Source organism: Panthera leo, chromosome B4, assembly GCF_018350215.1.
Source record: "Panthera leo isolate Ple1 chromosome B4, P.leo_Ple1_pat1.1, whole genome shotgun sequence".
Classification (NCBI taxonomy): domain Eukaryota; kingdom Metazoa; phylum Chordata; class Mammalia; order Carnivora; family Felidae; genus Panthera; species Panthera leo.
The window spans coordinates 127,849,813-127,874,629 of NC_056685.1; the positions used below are offsets into that span (position 1 = coordinate 127,849,813).

General features: G+C 46.1%; 1 protein-coding gene across 1 annotated transcript in view; it reads right to left on the reverse strand.

The window, feature by feature from the left end:
• LARGE1 (LARGE xylosyl- and glucuronyltransferase 1) overlaps nt 1-24,817 on the reverse strand; it is a 539,877-nt gene that overhangs the window by 451,008 nt on the left and 64,052 nt on the right. The window lies entirely within an intron of this gene.

The following is a 24,817-nucleotide window of genomic DNA, read 5'->3' on the forward strand; positions in this document are numbered from 1 at the left end:
GTGGGTTAAGGATTCTGCCCGAGGTCAAAGAGCTAAGAGAGAACAGAGGGCTTGACTCCAAAGCAGGTGTTCTGGTCCTGTCTGAAACAGGATTGTCTTTTCCACTAAATGTGGCCCTCCCTCCTGGTCCACCACCACCCAGCTAGCTGCCCAAGCCAGGAATGTGCAGACCCTCCCAGGCTCCTTCTTCTCTTCTATTCCCCATGCTTACCACTCACCACTCATGAGACCAAGTGCTTCTCTCCATCCCCCTGCAGCCATCTGAATGCAGCTGGCTCTCATTCCTATGGCTTCTTGATGGAGACAGCAGTGGGCCAGGGCGGGGGAGGGGGGGCGGTTGGTAACTCACCTCCCAAATTGCTCCTTCGTCGCCGCTGCTCAAGAGGTATGCTGGCTGAAACTCAGTCACACAGTGCCACACCCCTGAACACCCTCAATGCTTCTCATGAACTACACACGAGGCACCCTTGCCCGTGCCGCTGCCCATGGTAGCAGGCTCCCTGCACCGACTTGATGAACTTATTGTCAGTTACACAGCACTAGACTGTTCACTCCTGAGGGCAGGAACCTTTCTTCTTCTTCATCTTCTTGTTTAAGTTTATTGTGAGAGACAGAGAGAGCAAGAGAGAACACAAGTGGGGGAGAGGCAGAGAGACAGAAAGAGAATCCCAAGCAGGCTCCATGCTGTCAACGCAGAGCCCAACACGGGGCTCCATTTCACAATCCATGAGATCACGACCTGAGCTTAAATCAAGAGTCGGACGCATACCTGACTGAGCCCCCCAGGCACCCAGGGCAGGAGCCTTTCTTAACCATCACTGTATCTACACCAGACTTCCAGGTCGTCACCGGGAACATGGTGGTAAACAGAACAAACCCCTCTGCCCTCCTGAGATCCCACTCTGCTTCAGGGATCTCTGAATGCTCCATGCTGGCTGGCAGGTATCACAGCAAGGGCAGAATAGACTTAAAGAGAACCCTGGCTTCACATCCAAATGCTGCCACTTCACTATGTAAGCACAACAGAGTTAGCGGTCTTCTCCGGTCTCAATCTCTTCATCATCAAATAGAAAACCTGACAGCTACAGAAGCCTACCGTAGGGTTAAGTTAGGTGATATAAGCTTGGAACAGTGTGAGGCACGTAACAGGCAAATCCTGACTGATCTCCCCATCTCGAAATTGTAAGCTCTTAGAGTCTGGGGGCCCTACTGACATTTCCCTTTCTTTCTCCACCATGCCATTGGGGATATAAACCATGCTTGATAAATGTTTGTTTGACTGATTAGCTAGTGCAGATCTCCAGGAAAGTGAGCCAAAGATATTTAAGGATCTTTCTTCCTAGCCACCTGTACAAAGGATATAGAAGAACGTGCTGAGAAAGAGAACAGAGCAGAGATAACAGGTAAAGACTACTCCAAAATGATGTCCTGTGTCCTTTTTACCCCAGCCAATGACCTTCTGCTTGCTGAAGCTCATATTTCTCCTGGTAGAAAGATATGTATGCATGTGTTCATATACACTTACATCAAAGTAGCTCAACTGTCAGTACTCTACTGGAAATTCTCAACAACCATAAGCATAAGGAACAAGAAAAAAATAAGAAGAAGAGAGACAGACTAAGGTCTGCGCGAACAATCAAGCACTCACAAACTGCCCATGAAGAAATGGAAAACTATAAACAGCAGTGCCTCAATTTACCCAAGTTCTATTGAAGTCACATTTTTGGGTAACAAAAGGCTTACTGTTTTTGTTACATTTAGTTTTAACTAAGTGAAAAGACACTTCCTCTGGAGTTTTACTATATGCAACAACATTATATGTGCCCCTGGGAGCTAAAGAAGCGTCCTGGCAATCAGCTCTACGCAATGGATCTACCTGACCTTATCACTGGTAGACAGACATGACTTTCCTGTACTTTTCCTAGATGTCAAGCTGTCACTCCTTTTCATGTTTCTGGCCAGCTTCTCAAGCTTGTCTTTCAATGCACTGTTTTGTTATATCCTCTAGCCTAGGAATTCAAACGTGAAGTTGGTCAGAATAATCTAAGGCTATCAGGAATCACCTGGTTCATCTTCTCCCAATCACAGGCAGACCCGATCGTCCCCAGCTCCTGTAAGTGAACAGTGACCATGTGACTATCTTAGGACAACCAACTGTAAGCAAAAGCCTGTAAGAGCCAGAACATGATTCCCCAAGTTCCAACTTCCTCCAGCCACCGGGATCTAGCACATTCCAAGGAGTGGGACTTGCTTGAGTCCCAGAGTATTGAGTAACACGGAGCAGAGACCCTCCCCACAGACACATACCAACCACAGATGAGTGTGTTACATGAGTAAGAAATAAATCCTTATTATTTAAACCACAGAGATTTGGGAATTGCTCATATAAATAACATAATCTAATCCATCATGACAAATATAAATGATATATTAAAAAAGAAAACAAAATCATGAGTCATCTGTCAAGAGGCCCTCCAACAAGAAAAATTCATGAGCTTATACTCAGACCACAACACACACCTTGCCCTTGCTCACGTGCATAAATATATCCCGGGATGCCTGGGTGTCTCAGTCATACGTCCAACTCTTGATTTTGGCTCAGGTCATGATCTCAGTTTTGTGATTTCGAGCCCCACTTTGGCCTCTGCCCTGACAGCGTGGAGCCTGCTTGGGGTTCTCTCTTTCTCTGTCCCTCCCCAGCTCACACACTCTCTCCTTCTCTCTCTCTCAAAACAAATAAATAAACTTAAAAAAAATTTATAAATACATCCACAGTACCAGAGTGCACCTGATTTTACTGCCTCCTTGCTATGTCTCCGGGGAGCTGAAACCTGCCCAAGGGCAGAAACCATGTCTTTTTCCTGTCTCCCCAGAACCTAATACAGTGCCTGATACAGAACAGAGGTCAATACATACTAATGTAGGGTGGAAAAAATAATTAGTAGAGCTTGCCCAAGTTAACACAGGGCCTGTAATGGAAAAGGAATTAGGCTCAACCATCCTCCTAAACCACAGTTCCAACCACCCCATCGGATAGGTCCAATGGCATGCTGTCCCCTGTCCTTGCCCTCCACGTCTGAGGACACAGCCAATGACTCATGCCCATAGACAGTGTGACTGTGGACAGATGCATCTGCACCCAGCCAGCGGCTCCTTCTGTCCATTGTGCCTGCCCGTTAGACAGTGAGGAATTTTCTGGCCAGGGCTGATGGTCGATAGAGTTCTTTCTGCTGCCCTTTGGGGTCAAGATATCCTTGTACCGACTGAGTCATGTGAACTTCACACTGGCTGTCCTGTTGGAAGGGAAGACCTTGGAACAGGACTTTATAGTTACCCCAGAGCACCCCACAGCCCAATGACAATGCATTCCTCATGTGCCCTTCAAGTACCTCACCAACTAACAAAAATTGCTGCCATGTACTGGGTGATCATGCCATTGTGCTATGTACTGGGTTAGGTACTTTGCTTATATTCCTCTCCCACCCAATCTTCAGAACACTCTGATACGGTAAATATTGCTATCTTCATTTTCTAGATGAGAATATGAATGAACTGAAAGGCTCATGTCACATGCTCAAGTGAAACACCCAGGGGGCTCCTGGATGGCTCCGTTGGTTAAGCTTCTGACTCTTGATTTCGGCTCAGGTCATGATCCCACGGTTTGTAAGACTGAGCTCCGTGTCAGGCTCTGCACTGATAGCTGGAGCCTGTTTAAGATTCCCTCTCTACCTCTCTCCTGCTCAAACTCTTTCTCTTTCAAAATAAATAAATAAACACTAAAACACACACACACACACACACACACACAAAGGTCCTGGATTTTCTTAACATTTTATTGACTGATATTTCTCAATCACATGTATTTTTCTGAATCCACCATTTATCTGTTCATCTACTTGTTCCTTTCACCTATAAATATTTACTGAGAGCTCTACTATCCCCATTTTCTGTATGAGGTTTCAATTTAACTAGCAAATGATGGTTCCAGAATTTAAAGGTTTGACTCATTACAAAGCCGAGGCACTCTTTACTAATAACAGCACCTACCTCATAGGGTTTTAATGATAATCGGATGAACTATATAATATAGGGAATGTGCTAACAGCAGTGCCACACACATAGTATGGCTTCAGTAAATGTCAGCTGTTTATAAAATTAAATAAATGACAGCTATTGCCCACCAAGACATTTTGGCACAGTCTTTGGTAAAGAGAGGTAGGAGAGGGATGGGGGCAGGTGGGCAACAGGTCTTATGTTATATTGTATCAGTGCTCACCCCAGAGGCAACACTCGGGGGCTGTGCTTTCTCATATGCAAGATGAGGAAAATGTGTTAGATCATCTCCAGGAACTTATCTTAAAATGTTCTGATTTGTGATTCTAGTAGTTGATCAATAAATAAGCGACTTCATGACTAAGCACCCGAGGGAATCCCCCAAGTCCGCTCTGCAGAGAACACGGCTCTTTACTCTAGAAAACGGGGGAGGGGTCCCAGATGACTGAGCGCTCTAAAACAAAGCTCAGAAAGGAACATCCAAGAGGCCACTCTTTTCATGTCAGAATAGGGCTATTTATCAGATCCCACATACAGGATGGAGACAAAGACAGGGAAACAAAGCCCACCTGTCGTTCCCACCACCCATCAATGCTGACTCCAACAGAGACTGGAAGCCACTAAACTCCCCAGCTGCAATTAGTGAGAACAAAACAGCAGGTGTGCATGTGGGAGAGCAGCATGATGGGAGGAAGCGCCCGGGAATGCAACACACAAACTGCCACTCAATGAGGAACGCAGAGCAGGAGGCTCAGGAAAGCATCAGAACGGGGCTGGGGAGGGGCAGGGCTGAGGACGCCAACCTGCCCGTCCCACACCTAGAAATCCTGGTGCCAAGGACAGACACATCTGCCATCCAGCATACGTTTCAAACACAGGCACATTCGTTTCTCTTTTAAAACAGAAAGAAAGAGAAAGAAAGAAAGAAAGAAAGAAAGAAAGAAAGAAAGAGAAAGAAAGAAAGAAAGAAAGAAAGAAAGAAAGAAAGAAAGTTTGTTTTTTTTTAATTGTGGTAAAATTCCTTATGTCACAAACTTGGTGGCTTAAAACAACAGAAACTTGCTCTCTTAGAGCTTTGGAGGCACAAGTCCAAAATCAAGGTATCCCGGGGCAGGGCTCCCTGCAGCAGATCCAGGGGGGAATCCAGTCCTTGCCTCTCCCAGCTTCCAGTGGCTGCTAGCACTCCCTGACTTGTGGCTTCTTGACAGCAGTCCCTCCCTCCGTGGTCACATCGCCTTCCCCCCCTTCTGTGCATGGACATCTCCCTCTGCCTCCGTCTTATAAGGATGCATGGGATTGCATTTAGGACACACCCCCAGTGATCCAGGATTATCTCCTTATCTGGAGATCGTTCACCAATCACACCTGCAAAGGGTCTTTCCCGATTTTCAAATGATGTTACATTTACAGGTTCCAGGGATTAAGACCTCATATCTGTGGGGGACATTTTTCAGCCTACTTCAATTCTCTTCTTACCTAATTTTAAGAAAATAGACAAATATTTTACCTTCAGAGTCACAGACCTAGGATAGCCAATGCTGGAGTAACAGCCTTAGACATCAGCACATTCCAGCCTCCTCCAACTGAAAAGAAGAGGCCAGAGGTGAAAGTTTTTGGCCTGGAATTCCCCAGAAGACACAGCCAAGCAAACAAAAGCTACTTCAATCCGTGGCTTCTCCCAGGGCATTTAAACAACTTCCCTGAAAAGAATATTCTATTACCCTCCTCTCCCCCCCCCCCTCAAAAAATCCACCGTGCATAAATTTTTGGTACATCTGCTGCATAAAATGAGCCACATCTCTACAGAGGGATATAATTTACCAAAAAAAAAAAAAAAAAAAAAAAAAAAAAAAAAAAAAAAAAAAAAAAAAAAGCCACTTCTGAGTTAGCCCAGTAGACCAGAAATACGAAATTCAAGAGTTCTGGCGTGGGTTCACGCCTGGGCAGTGTGACCTCAGAGCTGTCACACCGTGGCCTATGCAGGAGCCACGCGGGAGGTGTGTGACAACTGGGGTCTGATCAGGGCTGCTCCTGAGGAAGAGGAAGCCAGCATTGTGGTGCACAGCTGATGGGAGCAGAGAGAAATGAGTCATGGAGACGGGGAAGGAGGCTTATTCAGTTACCTACCTCGTTGGTTCTCAGGCTTCAGGAACAATCAGAATTACCTGGATGGACAGTGTTAAAACACAGGTGTCTGGGCCCCACCCCCAGAGACTCAGATTCTGCAGATCCAGGGTGGGGCCCAAGAATGTGCATTTCTCACGAGTCCCCAGGTGCTGGGGAAGCTGCCTGCTGGTCTGCGGGGACTGTTCTCTGGAGGACCAGGGCTGGGACAGGGAAGAGAAGTAGAAAAGGAACAAAGGGGGTGGGTATCAGAGACAGCACTGCTCAAGAATTCCTACGGTTTTGGTGGATGGGAAGAAATGAGTTGACAGGCACAAAGGTGCTGTCTTCACAAGAAGTGGGAGCATAAAGGGGGAGCCGTGAGGAGGAGGGAAGGTGAAGGATTCGGCGTTCCACACACTAAGTATAAAGCTGCCACAACAGAGCAGGTGGGCAAACACATCCACACACCCAGGGGGCGAGCTCATGAATGAGGTGAAGCCACAGAACCTGGAGGTGACCCGCGTTTGAAGGGCGGGAGAAGGGGTGTCGACATAGCCAGCTGGATGGGAGTCCTCAAGGAGCTAGCTGAGTGTGGAGAATCCTTTTCCAGGAAGTGCCCAGGAGGAGGCCTCTGCAGCAGCGGGAGGTGATCTGTGGGATGAAATGCGCCACCTGGTTCAGGAAGGGGGAGGATGGAAGAGGGGCGCGTAGACCTAACAACCAGCTCACTGACAGCACAGACTGCAGCTTGGGAACGGAAGCCAGATTCTGATGGCCCAGCTGAGAATGTGAAAGCCTTGGCCATGGGCTCTTCTTTGAGGCCTGGTGTTGAAGGCGGAGGCAAAAGGAAGGAAGAAAGAGTTTTATATCTTCTCAGTGAGGGACCACTCTCTCTAGAGGTAAAAGAGCCATCTAAAAAGAGGAATGGGGGGCGCCTGGGTGGCTCAGTTGGTTGGGCTTCTGACTTCAGCTCAGGTCATGATCTCACAGTTCATGAGTTTGAGCACCACATCGGGCTCAGTGCTGACAGCTCGGAGCCTGGAGCCTGCTTCGGATTCTGTGTCTCCCTCTCTCTCTGCTTTTCCCTGCTTGTGCTCTGTTTCCCTCTCTCCCAAAAATAAATAAACATTAAAATTGTAAAAATAAAAAAAAAAATTAAATAAATTCCCAGTCCCTAAAGTAGTAGCTGACAAGTGGCATCCTTGGTAAAGGAAAACTGAAGGAATAAATGAATGAATGAGAAAACGTAAATAATATAGAGGTATAAGTTACATTTGTTATATATGTTATATATATATATAATGTAATAAAGTATCAAAATTCTGTAAGAGCGATATGGAAAGACAAAAGAAAGAACAGACCAACATCAGTTCCAAATAGCCCCGCCCCCCCCCCCGTCTTTGGACTTCTGTTTCTTTCTTTTTTTTTTTTTTTTAATTTTTTTTTTTAACGTTTATTTATTTTTGAGACAGAAAGAGACAGAGCATGAACGGGGGAGGGTCAGAGAGAGGGAGACACAGAATCTGAAACAGGCTCCAGGCTCTGAGCGGTCAGCACAGAGCCCGAAGCGGGGCTCGAACTCACGGAGTGTGAGATCATGACCTGAGCCGAAGTCGGCCGCTTAACCGACTGAGCCCCCCAGGCGCCCCTGGACTTCTGTTTCTTAAACTGAGCTCTAGCATTTCTACCTGAAAAGCATCTTTTTAAATTTAATCCAGATGGAAGAGAAAATGCACCTGCCACTCTACCCCCTTTATTGCCAACACTTTTCTTCTTCTCCCCAAGGAAAGAGAAATTGCTAGCCTGATTGATAAGGCTGAGAATATTCATTTGGCCATACTTGAAAGTGAGGATTAAAAAGAAAAAAAAAAAAAAAAAAGGAAAGAAGGAAAAAGAAAAGAAAAATTGGTGTGCACCTCTTCACACCCATTCCTCAGCTCCCAGAGTCTCCTTTCTAATCACATTCCATGCAGGGCACCTGGGTGGCTCAGTCAGCTGAGCATCCGACTTCAGCTCAGGTCATGGTCTCACAGTTTGTGAGGTCGAGCCCGACGTAGCGCTCTGTGCTAACAGCTTGAGCCTGGAGCCTGTTTCGGATTCTGTGTCTCCCTCTTTCTCTGCCCCTCCCCTGCTCATGCTTTTTCTCTCTCTCTCTCTCAAAAATGAAATAAACATTAAAAAAAATCAATCACATTCTGCACTCAGGGCCCTTATTCTTGCTGTTCCCTCTCTCTGAAATGCTCTTCCCTGCTTATCTAGGTGGCTTGCCTCCCCGCCTCACTCAGGACCATGATTACTTGCTACCTTCTCCAGGAGGCTTAAAAACCTTTTTCTAAAACAACATCCCACCCCATGCTCATGGCCCAGTCACCCTCTTTAGTTTCCCTTCTCAGTACCTCCTGCACTTGACATAATCCGTGCTTGTTTGTTCACTAGAAGACCCACTGGAGCATGGGGTTGGCTTTGCTCCTTCCTATATCCCCAGTGTGTAGCTCCTGGCACGTAGTAGGGACTCAATAAATATTAAATTTTTTTTTTTATTTGTGTACAGTCAGCATCAAGAACTATTGATGAATCCATTGCCTTACTTCTCTGGAATCCCATCGCAGCCTTAATAGTCCCTTTAAGGGTCCCTGGGGGGATGGACTGGAGCAGTGGAAACCTGAGGGAGTAAAAACCAGCTCCTCCCTGCACCTGTGCTGCAATCAGAGGAAAACTGATGACTGGCAGAAAAATCCAGCCACCATCTGGCTGTTCAAGGACCCCTCCTGGGTGCTGACAGCATTGTCATTCAAGATAATGAAGATTAAAACCAACAGTGATCCAGGGGGACAGGTTCCCAGGAGGCAGCCTGGCTGGACTTAACTCCTTCTGAGCCACAGAGCTTCCAGACAGGCTGGGAGGAAACCACCCCTCCCTGAGGATGGAGGCAGGAGGCAGGCCGGGTCCCCGCTTGAGAGACTACAGGTGACGGTCCCAGAAAGGGAGGAGAGCGAAAGCGCCTGGGGGAGGTAAGGAGCGCCACCCCAGCGACAGATGTAACGTACCATCTGCCCATCCGTCAGCAAGGCCCTTCAGGCTGGAGGCCAAGGATGCTTTCAGCTCATTTATTAAAGCGATGGTGCGTGCTGCCACCCCCAAGGCCTGAGACCCACGGCCACTCGGTCTTCAACGGACAGTCCACCTCTGAGGTTGACAGACACAAGTTGTGCAGCTTAATCACTTTCCATGAGCAAGTGCTGACCACTCTCGATTCGAACATAAAACTTCGGGGAGCTCTCAAGAGCACAGGAAAGCAACAGTGTGCAGATGCCAAGGCAGAGGGAGCCGGCTGCCATCCAGGACACCCCCTCCCTGGAGCACGGGTGGAGACACCACCAGGGACACGTTTGCTCCGTGAGAGGCAGCAACGGCTCACACTGCGCCAGACAGCCTGGGGTGGGGTTCCACCTCGGCCGCTCAGCGGCTGTGTGGTCTCCGACAACTGATTTAACATCCCCACGCCTCAAAGGCGAAGTAAGGCTGCAACACCTCAAAGGCGAAGTAAGGCGAAGTGACTAACTCCCAGGGTTGTTATAAAAATTAAGTGAGTTCATTTATGTCAAGCATAAAGAACAAGGACTGGGGTACACCTGTATTCTAGAGGCCGGAGAGGATGATATGATGCTGGTGGTGATGATGGTAACGGGACAGGCGGTGGTGATAATGAAGGGGATGGTCGTGGTGATACTATTTCCAGATTAGCAGAGACTCTGGAGTTACACAGAACAAAGGAGTGACCAAAAAACTCATTGAGAGAAGCGTTACATAAAACGCAGTACTTTATCTTGCACGGGGTGCATATGAGTACTGTTCCTCTGCCCCTCCTTTCCTACTCCTCCGGTAACACACCTGAGAACAAGGAGACAAGTCTGGAGAGATGAAAAGATGCCGACAGTGTGAGAGAGCAGCCGAGAGGGTGGGTGGGAGGCTCATCAGTAGTTGCACTAGGACCTAACGCCAGCCCCGAGGCCTCGGGTGGCCCTGGGGGCTCACAGGAGCACTCTTGGGGCTGACGATGACTTCCTGGAAGCAGATGCTGGAAAAGTACTTTTCAGTTTTAAAAAAGATCACTGAATGAGAACGTACATGGTATGTCTGCCTCTCTCCTTAGTGCCTTCACGTCCAGCCCTCCAGCCTTCACAGTCAAGTCCATGGACCCCTTTCACTCAGGCACAGGTGCACCACTGGGTAACCTGGGATCTACAGGACAGAGTCCACACGACACACACACACACACCCCCACAGGTGCCCATGCAGGTGCACCACACACGCACATGTACCTGCACACAGACTTGAGCCCCCAAAGAAGAGGAGATTCAAGCTGCCGGCCAGCACACAGAGCCCCTCCCAACCTAGCCCAGGGATCATCCCCTGACACCTACTTCACCTTTCCAAATCCCAGGCACCTGGGCAGTCGTACTAACAGGTTTGAACAGTGCCTTCCACCACTTATCTCAAAAGTCCCTCACCATCCTGTTCCTGCAGCTCCCACTGACCGGCAGGCCCTCCCTCCTTTCTTTCTAGCTAACTCCAAATCAGTTTTCAAGGTTCTGGAATCAAATGCCTCCCCTGAAAGCCTCTAGTCAGTGGCCCTTTTTCCAGGGCCCCATAATACTGCTCCTTACTTCCCCTGTCAGAGCACAGGGAGTCCCAGCACCTGCCATAACAACCAGATTCCCAGGGAGCCCCTCCCTGGGGCCCTGGAGGCCCCCAGCTATCTTCTGCCCTCATGCATGGATCAGAGGTAAGGGCAGACACAAAGCCTAAGTCCCATATACTCCAAAAGCCCCCATCTAAGCGACAAAATAGATGAGGAACAGCCCTGAGAGGGGGATGGGTGTCTGATGACCAAAAACACAGAGGGACCAAGACAAACTCATGTCTTAACCAAAAGGGAAGTCGATGACCAAGGGACCCAGGACACAGAGCCAGAGCTTCCAAGCTTCCCACGAGCTGTGGCTTGGGCCCAGTTTAGAACTCTGCAGACAGGAAGTCAGGAAGGGCTTTTGAGCTGAGGCAACCCCAGAGGGCTGGGAACAGGCTGGCTCCACCCCGAGGGCATAGGGTAGGTGAGCTGCCCCCTGGGTTTCAAATACAAACTCCAGGGGCACCTGGGTGGCTCAGTCAGTTAAGTGAACGACTTCAGTTCAGGTCATGATCTCACGGTTCGTGGATCCGAGCCCCGCATCAGGCTCTGTGCTGACAGCTCAGAGCTTGGAGCCTGCTTTGGATTCTGTGTGTGTGTGTGTGTGTGTGTGTGTGTGTGTGTGTGTGTGTGTGTGTCTGCCCCTCCCCACTTGTGCTCTTGTCTCTCTCTCAAAAATGAATAAACGTTAAAAAACTTTTTTTAAAAAATACAAACTCCAGCACATGCTATGCTATCCTGGAGGAGCTTACCAAAACTCTAGATAGGAGCCCAAATAGAACTGTGCCCAGCAAACAGTAAGCGCTCAGTAAGTGCTGTTATTAGGCCACTGTTAATGAACGAGGCCAGACAGGACTTTGCAGGTACTGTGGAGCGTCTGAAGTGTGACCCTGTCCTCAGGTAGGTAAAGGCAGGCCACAGCAATTCCTTAAGCCCCAGGACGCACGTGTACCTTCCACAGGAGAACGTGTGCAGGAAAGGGGTAGAATGAGGTCCTCTCTAGAACCCAAAAGCACCATGTTCGCCAAGATCTTAGAATATACCAGACTGTGAATTGACTTTCATGCTATTAATTATACTGTATCTTCAATTAGATTTGAAACTCCTCAGTAATACCAAAACAGGTGAATGGTGCTTCACCAATTACAAAGCCCTATAATCAGGTCAGTAACTTCCCTCTTCCAGGTAGAACCGTGTCTCCTCCTTCACCTGGCCCTCCACCCCTGCGCACCCCCCCCCCCACCTTAATCTCTGCCAATTCATGTTTTGAAGTCTTACTCCCAGGACCTTAGACTGCAACTGTATTTGGAAGCTGGGGTCTTTAAAGAAGTAATTAAAGTTAAATGACATCTCTAGGGTGGTCTGATCTGACTGGTGTCCTTATAAGAAGAGGCCATTAGGACAGACACGCACAGAGGAAAGACCATGTGAGGCCACAGGGAGAAGACGGTCATCTGCAAGCCAAGGAAAGAGGTCTCAGGAGAAACAACCCCCTAATTCCAGCCTCCAGGACTGTAAGGAAATGCATTTCTGTTGTTTAAGCCCCTCATTCTGTGGTGCTTTGTAACAACAGCCCTAACTAACACACCCAGGTCAGTCTTAGTGTGTTAATTACCGTCATTGTACCATGAGAACATTGGACTTCTCAGACTTAACCGCTAAGAGGGATTCAAGAAAATAAAACCTAATTCCTTCTACTCCCTCCTAAGGAGCTGACATTTACTGCAAAACATTTATTGAGTATCTACTATATGCTGAGATCTAAAAGCCTCTTTCTTCTCTCATGGAGCTTACGACTGAAGGAGAGGTCAATGATAACCATAATCCGATAAATATAAAATATCTACCTTAAGAAATAACCAGGGAGCACTAGAAATATGAGCAATTTTTTTTATTCCCATCTGTAGTTTACAAACATTGAAGCCAAACAATTAAAGTTTTGTTTTTAAAAAGCTAAGCCATAAAGTGAATATTCAAAGGAAAAGTGCTGGGGAAAAAAAGAACATTGCTCACTCATTTTACTCTTCTTTAAATGAAAAAAAAAAAAAAATCAAGCAGTGGCAAGTTATAAGCCCTGAGTAAAGTTTCTATCACATTAATATGCCTCGGCAGCAAAGCTACAGCCTTAGAAATGATACAGTTAGCATTTTCCTACGAAGGATAATTTTCCCTCTAAAGTTTGAGGCCAGAGCTATTTCAAAGAATAACTACGCTCAGGGAAATGGATTTTGTTTTTCTTCACCCAGATGAGAATTCGCACAATGGCTAACACTCTCCGCCAGGGAAAATTCTTGCAAAACTGGATCGAGCTGAATTTCACTTTATGGCTGGTGCTTACGCGTAAATTATTATTACATGTTTATGAGGGGTTTATGTTGGTATAATATTTTACCGCGAGAGAGGCGTTTACACAACATGTGGCATCTTTAAGTGTTTTTCCGTTTACAATCCTGCACTTTGGGGTCCGTAATGGCAGGCAAGTCTGTGCAAACCCCTTGTGACTGTCAACCCCCTGGCTGGCCTGGCGCTGTCTCAGCGGGGGGATTAACTGCACTGCTGTGTGCGACAGAAACGGCAAGGACTCCACATCCCCACAGCCCTCCAGGAGTGTCAGGTGCTTTTGTAGCCACGTTAATTAATGCATCGATGGCATTCAAGACGGAACCAGAAATTCAATAGCATTCCCCAGGCTCGTGGATCTGAGCTGCCTAACAGAGCACAGGTGAGAAATGACATTTGAGGTCCTGGCAATATCTACAAGCACTTGTTTATTCATGCTAAGAACATTCTGGCACTAACTGCAGCCTGACTACTTTGAGATTCAGTGTAACTAAGAGCTAAGTTAGAATCCAGGCTCTGAAGCTCAGCTGGCAAGGATCAATCCCCCAAACTCCAGGCTTGGTTCTACCATCCTTAAAATGGAGGAAATTACAATACCTCTAACAGAGGATCACGGGGACATTGAGATGAAATGAAGCCGTAAGCTCTTGGTCCCAGACCCGACACATGACTAGGCACTTAAAGGTATGCTATTTAGGTAAAAGAGGTCACAGCTTATTGGATCCACATAAGAAGAGCGGTCAGGAGTCACTCTGTTCCTCTTCTTCCCCACTGCGTTGGTATGTCAGGGTCCAGCCTGACTTTGAGAGAGTAGGAACGGGGTTCCGGACCCATTCAAGAGATGCAGTAAAGCCCTTCCATGTGCATGCAAAACTGTGCACATGCAAATATGCACAAACGAGACCCTTTGGGGAAGAGGCCACATTGTAACAGCCTCTCCAAAGGGATCCACAGCCAGAAAAGGTTGACAACGACCTATGTGGAGTGCAGCTTGCTCTTCTTGTTCAGCTTGCTTCCTGCAGGCTGGACAGAGCAGGTGTGATGAAGTGGAAAGACAGTGGAGTCAGTTCAAAAGTTCAAATCCTGGATCTGTGCCCTTCCTGCTAGGGGCTGATGGCAGAGCTCTCCAGCTCTCTGAGCACAGTGCTTCAGCAGCAAAACAGGATCTAGGCCACCTCCTTGCAGGGTTTTGGGGAGGGTTAAATACAATAACACATGTCTGACATGCAGTGGCACCAACTAAGTGTTAGTCTTCCCATTCACAGTCCTGCTGGGAGAATGGGAGGGTTCCCTTGGTCAAGAGGACCAAGCACACGCCTCATCTTATCTTTCCGTTCATTCGCTGCTTCGTGCACATCACGAACCCGTGCCACCTAGGCTATTCCTGCACCTGGCTGGGCTTCATCTTGCCCGTTTACACCCACCCACAATCCCACACTCTCTCTATTCCCAGCTAGTCCCGTCCATGCCTGGCTCCACAGCCAGGGCCTGAGTTGCATCCCTCTTTCAAGTGGCAGCATTAGCTTCAGAATTGAGCCACCTGGGTTCACACCTCAGCCCTCCCACTTCCTAGCTGGTGACTGGAGACCAGTAACCTAACCTCTCCAGGACTCAGGTTCTCAGTCTGTAAAATGGGGATGATCATGGTTACATACCTGGCTGGGGAAAAATGAGTTAATCCATGTAAAGTGTGAAGACAGTCCTGGCATATTATGACTACTAGCTGTGATTCAGATCTGATTGCGAAAAACACAGACTTAATGAGGCCAGCTCAGATAATGACAATTTACCATGAACACTTTAAGGACAAAAAGGGAGACAGCCCCTCCCATGAACCCCAGAATAGCAGCCGTAGTATAACCAAGCAATATAGAACTGGCCACTAGAACCCAGGCAGCACAAGTGACCTCAGCTGGGGGAGCATGGGCTCTGCCACGAGCGGATTCCATGGCTCCATGTGTCTCTAAGATCTGGCCTCGTTTCCTCCAATCTCATATCCCACTGCTACATCTCAGACACAACAGCTTTTCTCTGTCCTTTGAACAAGCCAAGTTCACTTGCACCTCAGGGCCTTTGCACTTGCCGATCCCTCTGCCTCAAATGCTCTACTGTCCTATCTTTGCACAGCTGCTTTATCACAGCCTTCAGCTGTCTCCTCCCCAAGAGGCCTTCCCTGACACCTAATCCTTCCCTTCTACTGTCCACTCTCTAGCCCATCGATCTGGATTATTTCCTTTATAGCACTTGTCTTTCAAAACAATAAAAAGCATTTTTCTATATTGCCTCACCCTGGAATGTAACATCCAAGAAGGAAGGGACTTTGCTTCTTCATGCCCCTAGAAGAGTGCCTCATCCATAGAAGAAACACTGTAACTATTTGTCACAGGAATGAATTTCTCTACTTCTTTTCTTGAGGCCAAGTGACTGCTCCTCTCTGTATTTCTAGTTAAGATTCTCTAAAAGATACACATAACTAGTCACCATTATCGCATCAGGTTTCGGGTTCCTATGCTAGCCCACTACAAAAAATGCTGCCCAGACTCTGCAATGGCCGTGTCGGCTGCCCACCCTTAAGGCAATGAACACATATGCCCACAACAGTCCCCATCAACAAGGGGGAGACCACTGCTATCCACAGGTGTTGGGAATGTGGCAGAGCCCATGACAGTCATGTCAAAGGCAGAGTCTTTGTAACACCCTCCTTTCCACATATATAAATCCTTCCACATATATACTGTTTCCCCAACAACATTACGAAATTCTTAACGCTTTCGTACCTGCCCTTAACACCTTCAAGAAGGGCTAATTCAAACGGATTATGAAAGGCAGACCTAGTGCCTGAGAACAAAGACCAAAATACAGCAGGAAGAGTGAAAAGCATTTGTAAACCATAAAGAGCTTTGTGAGAACATCTTTATGGGAACATCTGAGTCTTGAGGCACGTTCAAGGAGCTGCAGAGGAGCAAGCCCAGGCGAGTGTCCATATCAAACAGCCGCAGGTGGGGCTGAAGCCCCTGGCCAGTCTCCGAACGAGGATTTCAGGTGTGGTGAGGCACTGCTCCCCCAGTCCTGGGCCAGCAGGGCACCGTCCACTGAGCAAACGTCATCATTTTCCACAATGCTTCAGGGTGAGAAGCATCAGAAAGCTCTGCCCTAGAGCATAGATCAGCATGCTGTTTATGTAAAAGGTCAGACGGTAATATGTTGGGCTTCGGGGCCATATGGTTTCTGGTGCCACTACGCCACTCTGCCCTTGTAGTGGGAAGCAGCCACAGACAACAATGAATGAACAGGTGTGGTTGTGTACCAACAAAACCTTCCTTGTGGACGCTGACATTTAAATTTCATATAATTTTCACATGCAATGAAACAGTATTTTTTTTTCATTTTTTTGACCACTGAAAAATGTAATAAAAGCCACTCTTATCTCATGGGCTCAGGCGGTGGGTTGTAGTTTGCTAATGGCTGCTCTAGACCACTCCCCACTGCTGTCTCTTATCACACGGTCTGAACGTCAAGATTCTCTTGACATTCTAAGCTGGGGCTATGGATGCTGGAATTTCCTCTATTCAATCTTTAGTAACTCATAAAACCACTATATCTCAAAAAAAATTTTAATTTTTTTTTTTTTTTGAGAGAGAGAGAGAGAGAGAGAGCAAAAATGTTCACATGCATGAGTGGGCAGAGAGAGAGAGAGAGAGACAGGGACAGAGAATCCAAAGCGGGTTGTGCTGACAGCAGTGAGCCCGATGTGGGTCTTGAGCTCACAAACTGTGAGATCATGACCTGAGCCGAAGTCAGACACTCAACCAACTGAGCCACTCAGGTGCCCCAAAAAATGTTGTTTTAAAAATTGTCCTTTGGCCTCTGATGAAGCACCTTGGCCAGTAGATCTCCACCTGCATGAGGAAACAACCCACCCGGCTGGTGGACAGCTCCAGTGCTGAAAGTTCTGTGCCACGAACCTCCCTCCACCTCCTGGTGACTCTCCCCAGAGCTCCTGGGTCTCTTGGATTTTGTCTGCAGAATTTATACCCTCCATTTTCCCCCTAAGAGTTTCCACATTTTTATTTGCATCAAGAGAGGGGGAAAATGAAAGAAACAGACTATTCCCATGACAATAAAATCTAACCCAAGAGAGCAAGCAAACACGTAATTTTGGTGGAAAACTCTACTTTTATCTAAGTATCAGCTCCAGAAATAACCCCAAGTCCACAGACCTACTAGGAACTCAAGAAATGACTTAGGACAGGTGAAAAGAAAGATGTTTCCTCAACACCTGGCAGAGAAGGTCCCAATTATAATTTGAATGAATGAATAAATGAATGGACCAATATATTTTCACATGTCTGAACAGAGAACCTCCTCATCTTTCTACCTAAAACTTGCCCAGATCTCAAAAAATAGAACATCTGCTGAGCACAAGTTTTAGTAGTCTAAAGAATTAAAAGATGGATGCTACTGGGATCAATTGGTTCTTTAATAAAATTCCTAATTTCCCTAGAGCTAGACTCACTGCCTGAAAATACCTCATCTACATGAATAAAAAAAGAAAAATAAGAAAGGTAATTACTGACAACCTACCAGGTGTGAGGTGCTTTGACACGTATCACCCCCTTCAGTCCTCACAACCAACCCACCACAGAGAACCGTGATCCTTCCTTTTTTCAGATGAGGTCACCCAGACCCAGGAGTGGGGGCTCCAGGTCTCAAACCCACATCCACCCAACCTCAAAACAAAGCCCATGCACTTCCTGCTGTTTAGGACATAAAACTCTGCTTATTCCAGTCAATTGTGGATTATGAAATCATTATTCAACCATCCACAGGTCAGTTAGAGAACATGCCTCTAAAATGCCTCTGAATGGCAAAAGGTAAGAGACAACACAAATCAATAGAGAAAAATTTGTATAATGTGAAAAACACACGCCCATTGTGACTAGGTTTGGGATTCCAGTCTACCTCATGCTTAATATAAAAGTATTTGATTTAATAACATCCTATGCAAAACAGCTAGCCTGGCACTAAATAGGTGCCTCTCAAAATGGAAAGCCCCACTTAAAAATCTAGGAAATTAATACACTAAAAAAGGACCTAGTTTAGAAAACCAAAAATGGCCCTAAAAATAAAGAACCCTTTTGCAGTTTTACTACCAGTTCTTAAGAACTACTTTTACATATATTCATTTAAAAATTATTTTTGGAGGCCAGCTCACTTTGGGAAAATACTGAGAATGTTATAATATGGTCTAGTCTCTTCTGTTAACGTTGATTAATGAAACTAAATTGTTGCTCCTTATCAAATAAATAAATAAATAAATAAATAAATAAATAAATAAATAAATAACAAAGTCAAAATTTGGTTTGGAAAGCTCTAACATCTTTTTTCTTACAAATATCTGATACCAGTATGATTTTACCCTTTGAAAAAATGCTTCTGGATATGTCACCTTCCTTCACCTTTACAATAACCTTAGGTGATAGGCAAATACTTTCATTGTTTTTTCCTTTAGGAATATTTAAGAAGGGAGGCTTTTCCAGTTGCAAAGGATAGAAAAACTATTCTAAACAAAACAGACAATTTAGTGGCTTATAATCTACGAAGTCCAAGGGTAGATCTGCCCTCAGGCAAGGTTTGATCTAGGTCTAAGGGATGACCTGGTCTCTCTCCAGTTCTCAGCTCTGCTCTTATCCACACTGACCTCATTTGCAGATGCCAAGCTGTGAAGAGACAGCTGCCAGGTAGGATGTAGCTAGGATGTGCACAGCTCTCCCCTCTAAGGTTCAAGGCCAGTGGAAAAGAACACATGCACCTTTCTCAAGAGTCCCTACAAAAGTCCCATCACATCTAATTGGCTCTGACTAAGCCATGTGCCCACTCAAATCACGGTGGTGAGGGTGATCTGTCTTACCCCTGAAGGTCACACCCTGAAGTCAGGCACAATATTGTCTCCTCCAAAGTTCATGGGCTGAAGTAGATTTCCACAGAAATCTACCACCTGAACAGGGTGAACACATACTGAGTTGGAAAACCAAGAGCTGCCCTTCCAAGTCTTTCCCCACCAAACAGAATACCAAGAGACACAATCAGGACTCAAGTAAAAATCTTCTGAAAGCAAGCACTCCAAAAACAGTGGCAAACTGTTTCAAAACACACGGAGTAAATCACAAAAAGCCTCAAAACCGAACCTCTTGGTCACAAAAAAACATTTGAAACTATTGATCGACGGCTCACAGAACTTCAAAGAAAGCCAAGCCCCTTTTACAAAACATAAATTTTGTGAAATTAAGCAAGGTTACCATTATCTAAATCAAAATCCCTTTATGGCTCTAAATGGTTCCTCACCATCTGGAAAGTCAGATCATTGTACTCAAAAGGAAAGAGGAAAAGCTTTTTGACCTATTTTTGTCCCTCCACTAATGTAAAGCACTGAATCCTATTTATTAAGTACCCTCAATGCGTGCTATTTCACTGGCTATTTGCAACTCTAAAATGACACCTATTATTCAGTTAGAGATTAGAATCTCAAGCAGTAGGGTGTTTTTTAATAAAAAATAAAATTAAAAATAGATTTGCCATTGCCTTTTTAATGAAACTAGTGGCTCTGCTGGCTTAGAGGGGAAATGATATATTTCTTGGGAGCTTTACATACTGATCTGAACAGTGCTTTAAAAAAAGTTTGGATCTTAAGCAAGTGTACAGTGTTTCTCTTCTAACTGCACACATCATCCCATTACCCCTTCAGGTAGAGCCTAGGCAGCCAACACGTGCTCTTCCCCCCAAACCAACCAAACCAAACTCTCTGAAACCTGACACCTGCAGGTGATACACCAGGTGGGGCCTGACAGGTGCCTGCCAAATAAGGAAATGATTTAGTCCAGCACCCTCCAACAGAACCTCCTGCAATGATGTAACTGTTCCACATCTGTGCTCTCCAATATGGCAGCCACTAGCTGCATGGGACTATTAAGTCTGAGGACCTGGAATTTTTATTTTATTTTAATTAATTTAAAGTAGCTACATGTGGCTCTTGGCTGCTGAAGAGGAGGGCAGTACAGATGTTGCCCTTGAGACTTTCTCCAGTTATGTCCATCTACTGGTCTCTCTCCCCCACTTGCATTTTCTATCCCAGCACAAACCAACCACCTGCCACTCTCCAAATAGGTGCCTGTTTGTGCCTCTGGCTCCTGCATGTGCTGCTCCTTTGGGCCGGAATTTCCACTCCAGGCCTATGTGGGTAGACTCCTTTTCATCCCCAAAAGTACAACCTAGGTTTCACCGCTTCTCTGAAGTCTTCCTTGACTTTCCCTTCTCTCCTCCACACTCATGAGAGTGGGTTGCCTCTGCTTCTCCATCACCTCTATGCTTACGCACATTTCCGTGGCTGTGTTTGGCACACTGCAATGTCCCCTCCACAGCAGAAGGCAGTAGGGCATGGTGGTAAGAGGGAGCACTCTAGAAGACAGCTGCCTAGTGTCAAATCCTTCTTCTAGCACTTACTATGAGCTCTTTGGGCCCAGGCAAGTCACAGGACCTCTCTGTAAAATGGGGTTACTAATGGTAACTCTCCTTTGTGGTTGCTTCAAGGACTAAATGACCAAACGCAGGTAAAACGTGGCTGGCAAGGAGCAAAGACTCAATAAAATTGAGCTCTTAGGCATGATTTTTCCATTACCTTATTAGACTATGCACCTTAGAGCAGGTACTAGACCTAGCCATCCCCATAACCCAGAGTCAGAGCATACAGCAGGCACAACTTAAAGAGTGAAATTAGTAATTCTCCTTCCAGCAGATGGATGCCAGTCCTGAATTCAGTTCTGAATATACCCCATAATGCTTAACAGCCTTGAGACTAAACAGGAGATCTCAGGGTAACCCGACGTAGAGGAGGGAAGTCACAGGTAGAACAAAGAGTTTCATGGGGGCTTATTCAAACTGCACCCAAAGTCACTACCACCACCCTCCCATATGTCCCATCGCTAGCCCAGACCCTTTCCCCATCCCCAATCTGGCCAAATCTCTACCCAAATGTTCCTGATGGAAGTTAAGCCTTATCCTGCAGGTTTTGGGGGCAGTAACAGAAGTTAAAGTGCCACTGGGCCAACATTAACCTAAGAGATTTTATAAGCCAACAATCTGTTTCTACCACTTTCCTCCATATTTCTAGTTTACCAATTCCCCTCTTTTCCTAGGTGGATAACTGGATACGGGATGGGAGGGGGAGAGGGGAACCTCTACTTTCAATGTACAGAAACAGCCTTATAAGCCTGGATTCTAGCTGTGCTCCACCTGTGTACCTGGCCCTGAAGGATGGGGCATCTCCTGAGTCCCTACGAGGCACCTAGTTTGACTGAAGGCAAAGAAAGACGAGCAGCAGATGGAACAAGCATTAAAAATGATTCAGTGTTCAGTATACAGGCTTTTCAGCCTGTGTAGGGTCCCAACGAGGCCGTTCATTTCCCAAATCCGATATCCGATGTCCTCCTCCTGCTGCAAGGCTCCAAGGCTCCCTGGCACAGGAGCACAGCCATGAATTTGGGCAGAGAGCAAGTCCGGGAGCCTGGAGCAGGAGCCTAGAGCAAACACTGCACCCAGAGAAGGACTTCAGCCTGCTTCCACTGCAGCTGGGGAGCGCAGCACCAAATACCAGAAGGCAGGTGATCGAGCCTCCTGGGGGACCCTGCACAAGAAGCCTAAAAGAATAACCAGAAGCATGACTGAGCAGTGCAAGGGACAGCTAACAAGAGGTCTGGGGCTCTGCCGCGTGCCTGGGGTGTGAATTTGGATACATCACCTTCCCTGCCTGGGCTTCAGTTTCCTGGTTTATAATGCTGAGGAGTGCTCTCCAAACTTTTTTTCTTTTTTTAAGCAGTAAAAATATCTTTTTGTCCCAAATGAAATCTTATGGGGGAACTCCAAGATATAAAATATACAAGTGAAACAGCTGTGGTCAAAGTGCACTTGTAGGATTCACAAAGCCGTACCTACTGAGTCTCTCTCCCTGCCCTCTCCCAACCCCTAGAGACCGAGGGGACAGTTCTAGCAAACTGGTTCATCTTTCTAAGATCATACCACATTGGAACATTTCAGGATATTACTTACAGCAGACCTTACTATAATTCTCCACATGGAGTAGAGGAGAAATAGACCAGACTGATGACTACTTTATTTAAAATTCTATGTCAGAGTGCCTGGGTAGCTCAGACAGTTAAGCACCTGACTTTGGCTCAGGTCATGATCTCACGGTTTGTGGGTTCAAGCCCCACATCAGGCTCTGTGCTGACAGCTCACAGCATGCAGCCTGTTTCAGATTCTATGTCTCCTTCTCTTTCTGCCCCTCTCCTGCTATGCTCAGTCTCTCTCTCTCTAAACTAAAATAAACATTAAAAAATAATAATAAAAACCATCTCCCAAAATGCTGTCATCTACTCAAAAATATTTTCACATATTTGTCTAAAAGACAAGAGATTTTGAAAATCTAGCCCTCAGTTTCATTACTAAGAAAATAAAAACATTAATCCCTTAATATCATCTGCATCCAAGTCACCGCTCCATCAATGTTTCCCTCTTACAATTAATTTGATGAAGGATTTTTTTCTATAGCATTTCCATTGCCTGGATTTTCATGACTGCATCTCTGTCATTTGACATGTGGCTGTACCTTGTGTATTTTTGCTGATTTCAAAATAGATCAAGAGTCTCAACCAGATACCGGGGCACCTGGGTGGCTCAGTTGGTTAAGCATCCAAATGTTGGTTTTGGCTCACGTCACGATCTCACAGTTCATGGGTTTGAGCCCCATGTCAGGCTCTGCACTGACAGTGCACAGCCTGCTTGGGATTCTCTCTCTCCCTCCTTCTGCCTCCCCCTACACCTTTGTGCTACCTCTGTCTCTCTCAAAATAAATAAGGGGGGGGGGGGGAATCTCAACCAGATTCCAGTTCCATCAGGAGACACATAATATTTGGTTGTTTTCTTTCTGCGTCGTTGGCAGCCATTAATTATGACTTTATTAGATTATTTTTTAGCTTCTTGTGTATCTTCCAAAACGTTTCACAAACATACAAAAACATCAAGCTATACCTTTTTGTTTTTACCCAGAGTGTATTAAACCCTGTTGTTGATCTGAAGCTCTCGCTGAACAATGTGAGATTGTTCACTTTAAAAATCAGAATTCAATAAGACACAGTTAACATGGTAATGATATTGGGTATAGCTGACATTATAACAACTTACAGTTTAAATTCCAGAATTTGTCCAGAACAGTGCCTACACATAGCAGGTGACTGATAAACAGGTACTGAATAAATAAGCAACACCATTAAATTTTATTAAGTTTTATTAAGTTTTTATTTATTGATTTTTAGTAATCTCAACACCGAACGTGGAGCTCAAACTCACGACCCCAAGATCAGGGATCCCATGCTCCACCGACTGACCAGCCAGGCGCCCCAGAATCCACCGACTTGTCCAAGAGTAGTACATACTATCAACTGACCTGCACAAGGGCTGAAGATACCACATCTGCTAAAAATTCTCAATCATCTTCTCAGATAAACTGCTAGGAAAAGCCAACCAAACCCTGTTTTCCACCACTTCACATTTTCTTTTTTTATAAATAATTGCTTAACAATCCCAGCATGACCCCATCTCTTACTGCCTCAAGTCGCTCATTCATCAGTTTTCCCGCCCCCAAAGAGCCTAACTATAAGCCATAGTCCCCGATCAATAATCAAAGCAGTGCTTCCAGCCGCCCCCACTAATGCTAACTGGTGGTTACAAAATTAACAGCCTGCTTCTGTGTGGCACCGTCTGGAGGACCCCAAAACGATCAATGTCCCTGTTCCACTTCCTGACGAGGGACCTACTGAGGCTAAAAGCAGTCACTCTCCGGTCCGTTAATAGTCCCATGAAAGAAGCCAGAATATGAGCAATCAAAACTAAATCAGCAACACAGATTTTTTTAAAGCCCTCTGTAGGTTTATTTACTTTTTTACTGGCATGACACTATTGCTTGGATCCACTGTGGAAGCTCAGAGTATAAACAAGTGGGTGCTTATCAAGAAAAGACTAATCAGAAGTCTCCTCCCAAGTCTATCTTGACCACCCCAATAATGCTCATGGCAAATGCATTTACATCTGAAGTATGTCGTGTAGAAGGCCAGAAACAGGAGGATGGCTAAGTGGTTTTTAAACCAGGATCACAGACCCAAGGAAGCAGTGGACTAAGAGTAGGTATGAAGAGTTTTTGGCCAGCAACTCTATCCCCTACCCCCCGAGGGCCACTAAATAACCATTCCCTCCAGAATTAATGCAGAGGAGGAAAGATGTGCCCCTGATCCACTCTCCCCAAGCCAGCAGCCCATCCCCAGCCTGATCCGGGTTCTACCTCAGCCAGCGAGGAGAGGGAACTAACTATTCCTGAAGCCATACTGAGACAAAGGCATCCCCTACTTCTGACACACAGCCAGGCATGGGGCCCTTAAACCCTAGTACTTAAACCCAGCAAAGGTATGCCCACCTGCACTCACAGAGCTCTCGTCCCGAATAAACTGCTATTCTACTAATTACTCGAGGTAAGCCCTTGGGTCCATCCCAGAGTGACTCTGAGGCACAGGGACCTGCGTCCAG